This window comes from Eschscholzia californica, unplaced genomic scaffold (assembly GCF_041429995.1).
Source record: "Eschscholzia californica isolate CP2 unplaced genomic scaffold, dmEscCali1.0.p SCAF_2, whole genome shotgun sequence".
NCBI classification, from domain to species: domain Eukaryota; kingdom Viridiplantae; phylum Streptophyta; class Magnoliopsida; order Ranunculales; family Papaveraceae; genus Eschscholzia; species Eschscholzia californica.
Genome location: NW_028238309.1, coordinates 30,448,902 through 30,455,301, shown reverse-complemented (window position 1 = coordinate 30,455,301; position 6,400 = coordinate 30,448,902). Strand labels below are relative to the sequence as shown.

At 35.2% G+C, this 6,400-nt stretch overlaps 1 long non-coding RNA gene across 24 annotated transcripts in view; it reads right to left on the bottom strand.

Annotated features, from left to right (window-relative positions):
- The window catches only part of LOC147557354 (uncharacterized), a 29,122-nt gene extending 22,722 nt beyond the window's left edge, over positions 1-6,400 (bottom strand). For 21 of the 24 annotated variants that reach the window (XR_015233993.1, XR_015234007.1, XR_015234008.1 and 18 more), the window contains exons 1-2: positions 6,256-6,400; positions 888-2,721 (exon numbers count right to left, since the gene is read on the bottom strand). This is a non-coding gene — a long non-coding RNA (uncharacterized LOC147557354). Of the gene's footprint in view, positions 1-887; positions 2,722-3,652 lie in introns of all 24 variants that reach the window. The other 3 variants (XR_015233992.1, XR_015234004.1, XR_015233986.1) reach the window with 3 other exon arrangements.

Below are 6,400 nucleotides of genomic sequence, written 5' to 3'. Positions count from 1 at the left end.
CTATGCATATTAACTAAGAGGACTAATACACCTGCAAGATCCCAGTAAACTATGAGCTCTTCGTAAGATATCTTAACTGAATATAAGAAAAAGATACAACGTCTGAGCTACAGTTTTAGAAAAATATAATCCAGATAAAGAATAATCATGAAATGATTATAGTCCACAGTCGATTTGAAGTTGAGTAGTCAAAACTTCAAAATCTCAAACACTTCCTAACAGATGATTACAAGTACATTCGTCATCTTTGAAAAGCATCAAAACCAAAGCACAAACATGTTATGAAACTGTCTTATAGTACTTCTGGAAAAATAAATATTCATTAGCATCCACACATTATCCACATCAAAAGATAACCGCTGCAAAATATGAATATTGTGATTTCACCGAGTTTGACTGTCAAGGTATTTCTAGCAGAAGAAAGTCTCCACCTTAAAGAATATTGAACCATAGCTAGCGGCTGTAACTCAAAAATAAACTTAGCTATTTCCAAGGCAATGCAAATAAATTTCCCAATTATGTGTGTTAATTTGTCATTCCTTTCGTATGCAAAATCGCTTACGTTTGTCCACTGCATATGGGACCTAAGATATTCATAATAATTCAACAATTCTTGAGAAATCAAATATGCATTACGACTATCATATGAAGTGTATTTTGTTTTGTGTGTTTGGCCATTTTGGTGGTCAAATGAAACATCGATTTCATACAATGTATAAAGGGTGTATGCGCCACAAGTTGTGTTTGACCCTTAGTAAACATGCATCAAGCATTGAATCAACTGGTTAAAACCCACAACTCGTGATAGTGAACTGTCGTCAGTGAAGCAACAGACAAAATAACAATTTGTTCAAATGTAAGAACAAAAGGAAGAAATAGAAGTTTACCCGTAATGCAATGACAGAAAAGGATGCTAGTATTTGCATGCATTAACAAAAGTGTTGCCCGAGCAGTTTCCAATAGATCAAACTGATCAAACATCAGCCCATATTACTTGATAATTTACTGCGATGTGCGCCACATTTTTAAATTGAGAAGAATAACCAAACACAAAATTAAACCAACTGCAGCCTCAATCTCGAATATAGTTATATAGCAACAAATTTTGTGTCATTTCATGGTGGATACCTATTAATTTTAATATCCATATCCAACAGATCAAACACCAACTCACATTACTTGAAAGCGTATCGCGACATGTGGAATAGATTGCTTATTTTGAAAGAAGAGCCAAACTTAAAAGTAAGCCAGCTGTCTACCTTGATCTCGAAAGGGTCCAGGTTTTTTGTCTCATGCCACGATTTAGAGAAAATATTTACAAAGAATTTAGATCCAACATTAGCCCACACTATTTGACAGCTAACACAAAAGTAAACAAACTTCCAGCCTTGGTCTCGAAACAGCCCACATTTTTTTTTGTCATGACAAAAATTATAAATGCAATATTAGCCCACATCATTTCATAGCTTATTGGGACGAGTCCAATAGCTTGTAAGATTGAAAATAATTCCCAACCACAAAAATTAGCTTACTGCCAGCCTTAATCTCGAATGGAACCAACCGGGCCAAATTTTTTGTGTCATGCCATGATGTACGAAAAAATTACAGAAATTATAAAACCAACTTTAGCCCACATAATTAGATAGTCTACTACGACTTGTGCAATAGTTTGTTAAGAAGAGCCAACACAAAAGCAAACCAACTGCCAGCCTTTATCTCGAATGGGACCACGTTTTTCGATTCATTACAGAAAATTTACATCCAACATCAGCCCATATCATTTGATAGCTTATTGCGATGTGCGCAATAGCTTCTTAGGTTGGAAAGAATAGTCAACCACAAGAGTAAACCTACTTCCAGCCTTAAGCCTTAATCTCGAATGGGACCACGTTTTTTGATTCGATACGAATATTTAGATCCAACATTAGCCCACATCATTTCATAGCTTATTGCGACGTGCGCAATAGCTTGTTAGGATGGAATGAATGGTCAACCACATAAGTAACCAACTGCCCGTCTTAATCTCGAATGGGACCACACTTTTGGTGTCACGACAACAATTATAGATCTAACATCAGCCCACATCATTTAAAAGCTTATTCCGACATGTCAAATAACTTTTTAGATTGGAAATAATAGACAGACAAAAAGGTAAACCAATTGCCAGCCTTAATCTTAAATGAGACCATATTTTTTGTGCCATGCCTTAAAGAGAGAAAAAAGTTACAGATTCAGCCGACTCGATATCAACACACATTATTTGATAGCTTACTGCGACGTGTACAGTGGCTTTCTGAACAAGCAAGAAAAGCCAAACACAAAAGATAACCAACATCCATCCTTAATCTCGAAAGGACAACATTTAACAAAAAAATGAACTTCTCCCTACAAACATTGAAATTATAACCAGCACGTAAGTAGGAATCCCATAATCTCTATTCTTTAGAACAAAGTCTAGTTACTGCCAACGTTGATCTTAACTAATTCCCACAATTGTTAGTGGCATACACTATGCGGAGTCATCGGGCGAGAATAGGTATCAACCTTCAATTAGGTTTCAACTAGTGTTATGATATAAAACAAAAATTGTAGTCATTTGTGGTTGACACTATTACCTGGATTTTATAGTGTTTCCAGCAAGATTACTTCTCTTGATCTCTCCTTCCAGACCAAGTATCCTTACTCGAGAAAACAAACACAAAAACAGATTTGTCCTTCACCCTGTAGACGATGAACGCAAAAAAAAATTTAGCCAGAAAACTATGCATATTAACTAAGAGGATGTACTAATACACCTGCAAGATCCCAGTAAACTATGAGCTCTTCGTAAGATATCTTAACTGAATATAAGAAAAAGATACAACGTCTGAGCTACAGTTTTAGAAAAATATAAACCAGATAAAGAATAATCATGAAATGATTATAGTCCACAGTCGATTTGAAGTTGAGTAGTCAAAACTTCAAAATCTCAAACACTTCCTAACAGATGATTACAAGTACATTCGTCATCTTTGAAAAGCATCAAAACCAAAGCACAAACATAATATGAAACTGTCTTATAGTACTTCTGGAAAAATAAATATTCATTAGCATCCACACATTATCCACATCAAAAGATAACCGCTGCAACATATGAATATTGTGATTTCACCGAGTTTGACTGTCAAGGTGTTTCTAGTAGAAGAAAGTCTCCACCTTAAAGAATATTGAACCATAGCTAGCGGTTGTAACTCAAAAATAAACTTAGCTATTTCCAAGGCAATGCAAATAAATTTCCCAATTATGTGTGTTAATTTGTCATTCCTTTCGTATGCAAAATCGCTTACGTTTGTCCACCACATATGGGGACCTAAGATATTCATAGTAATTCAACAATTCTTGAGAAATCAAATATGCATTACGACTATCATACGAAGTTTATTTTGTTTCGTGTGTTTGGCCATTTTGGTGGTCAAATGAACCATTGATTTCTTACAATGTATAAAGGGTGTATAAGCCACAAGTTGTGTTTGACCCCTAGAAAACATGCATCAAGCATTGAATCAACTGGTTAAAACCCACAACTCGTGATTGTGAACTGTCGTCAGTGAAGCAACAAACAAAATAACAATTTGTTCAAATGTAAGAACAAAAGAAAGAAATAGAAGTTTACCCGAAATGCAATGACAGAAAAGGACGCAAGTATTTGCATGCATTAACATAAGTGTTGCCCGAGCAGTTTCCAATAGATTAAATTGATCAAACATCAGCCCATATCACTTGATAATTTACGGCGATGTGCACCACATTTTTTAAATTGGAAAGAATAACCAAACACAAAATTAAACCAACTGCAGCCTTAATCTCGAATATAGTTATATAGCCACAAATTTTGTGTCATTTCATGGTGGATACCTATTAATTTTAAGATCCAACAGATCAATCACCAACTCACATTACTTGAAAGCGTATCGCGACATGTGGAATAGATTGCTTAATTTGAAAGAAGAGTCAAACTTAAAAGTAAGCCAACTGTCTGCCTTAATCTCGAAAGGGTCCAGGTTTTTTCTCTCATGCCATGATTTAGAGAATATTTACAAAACATTTAGATCCAACATTAGCCCACACCATTTGACAGCTAACACAAAAGTAAACCACCTTCCAGCCTTAGTCTCGAAGCAGCCCACATTTTTTTTTGTCATGACAAAAATTATAAATGCAACATTAGCCCACATCATTTCATAGCTTATTGGGACGAGCGCAATAGCTTGTAAGATTGGAAATAATTCCCAACCACAAAAGTGAGCTTACTGCCAGCCTTAATCTCGAACGGAACCAACCGGGCCAAATTTTTTGTGTCATGCCATGATGTACGAAAAAAATTACACAAATTATAAAACCAACTTTAGCCCACATCATTAGATAGTCTACTACGACTTGTGCAATAGTTTGTTAAGAAGAGCCAACACAAAAGAAAACCAACTGCCAGCCTTTATCTCGAATGGGACCACGTTTTCGGATTCATTACAGAAAATTTACATCCAACATCAGCCCACATCATTTGACAGCTTATTGCGATGTGCGCAATAGCTTCTTAGGTTGGAAAGAATATTCAACCACAAGAGTAAACCAACTTCCAGCCTTAAGCCTTAATCTCGAATGGGACCACGTTTTTTGATTCGATACGAATATTTAGATCCAACATTAGCCCACATCATATGATAGCTTACTGCGACGTGCGCAATAGCTTGTTAGGAAGGAATGAATAGTCAACCACATAAGTAACCAACTGTCCGTCTTAATCTCGAATGGGACCACACTTTTGGTGTCATGACAACAATTATAGATCTAACATCAGCCCACATCATTTAAAAGTTTATTTCGACATGCGAAATAACTTGTTAGATTGGAAATAATATCCAGACAAAAAGTAAACCAACTGCCAGCCTTAATCTTAAATGAGACCACATTTTTTATGCCATGCCTTAATGAGACAAAAAAAGTTACAGATTCAGCCGACTCGATATCAATACACATTATTTGATAGCTTACTGCGACGTGTATAGTGGCTTATTAAACAAGCAAGAAAAGCCAAACACAAAAAATAACCAACAACCAGCTTAATCTCGAAAGGACAACATTTAACTAAAAAATGAACTTTTCCTTACAACCATTGAAATTATAACCAGCACGTACGTAGGAATCCAATATGTCCTAATCTTTAAAACAAAGTCAAGTTACTGCCAACGTTGATCTTAACTAATTCCCACAATTGTTAGTGGCATACACTATGCAAAGCCAAAACTTAGAACTATAACCGAAATTTAAATGGGAACTCGAGCTAGTAATAATGCAGATAAATGGACCTGATATGTTTGGTTTGTTTAGGGATAATTTTGTACTTGGTATATAACTGCTACTTGTTATATATGAATTAATGCATTAGATAATAAATCAGATAAACTCATCGTTTTTTTTCCTTCACAATAACTCGAGATCTAATCCCATGGAGATGATAAATCTTCTCCTGTAAATTCAATGAGATGAATTGCATCCCGATATTTGATATTGAATCGGATCAATATCATGAATAACAATATCTGAGCTATCAAGTCGATTCATTGTCGAGAATTGAATAGTATAATTTAAAGCCAAAACTAAGAACTATAACCGACATTGAAATGGGAACTCGAGCTAGTAATAATTCAGATCCATGGACCTGATATGTTTGATTTTTTAGGGATAATTTTGTACTTGGTTAAAAGAAATATAACTGCTACTAGTTATATATGAACTATTTCATTAGATAATAAATCAGATAAACTAAGCAGGTTACTAGGCAACCAATTAGGAATCAATATCCACCGACAAAGATCTAACAGTGATATATCAAGTTCAACAACTAGACCAATTTTTCTGGCCTCTCTATGATCATCTCAATGGATTGATATGCTTAAGGATCTTGATACCCTAGAAAGGCACTGATTAAGCATCTCTTTATCAGATTCGAGCAAAGGGGACTTAGGGTACTATTGATGTTCAGAATTAAAGATCACGTCGCTGCTATGACTAAACATGAGAGGCCAGAAAAGAATTCAAAGGAAAATCAGGAAAAGCTTCGAGTAAAGATCTTCTCATCGAAACATACATAATTTAGGGTTTTCTGAGGTAAAAAAATTAGGATGAATTTGTCATAGAAAGTAGCGCAAATGTCGTGGCGGAAGGAGAGAAAAAAACATTATAATAGGTTTCAAGCAAGGTTATGATAAAGATTACCGTTTTTGATCTCTTCTCCCCAATTTCATCGCAAGATTTTCCTTACTAAAGATGACGAACGCAGAAACATAGTCGTCCTTCATAGTGTAGATGATGAAGATGAAAAATGTAAATGGTGAAGAAAGGGACTTCAACATCAACACCA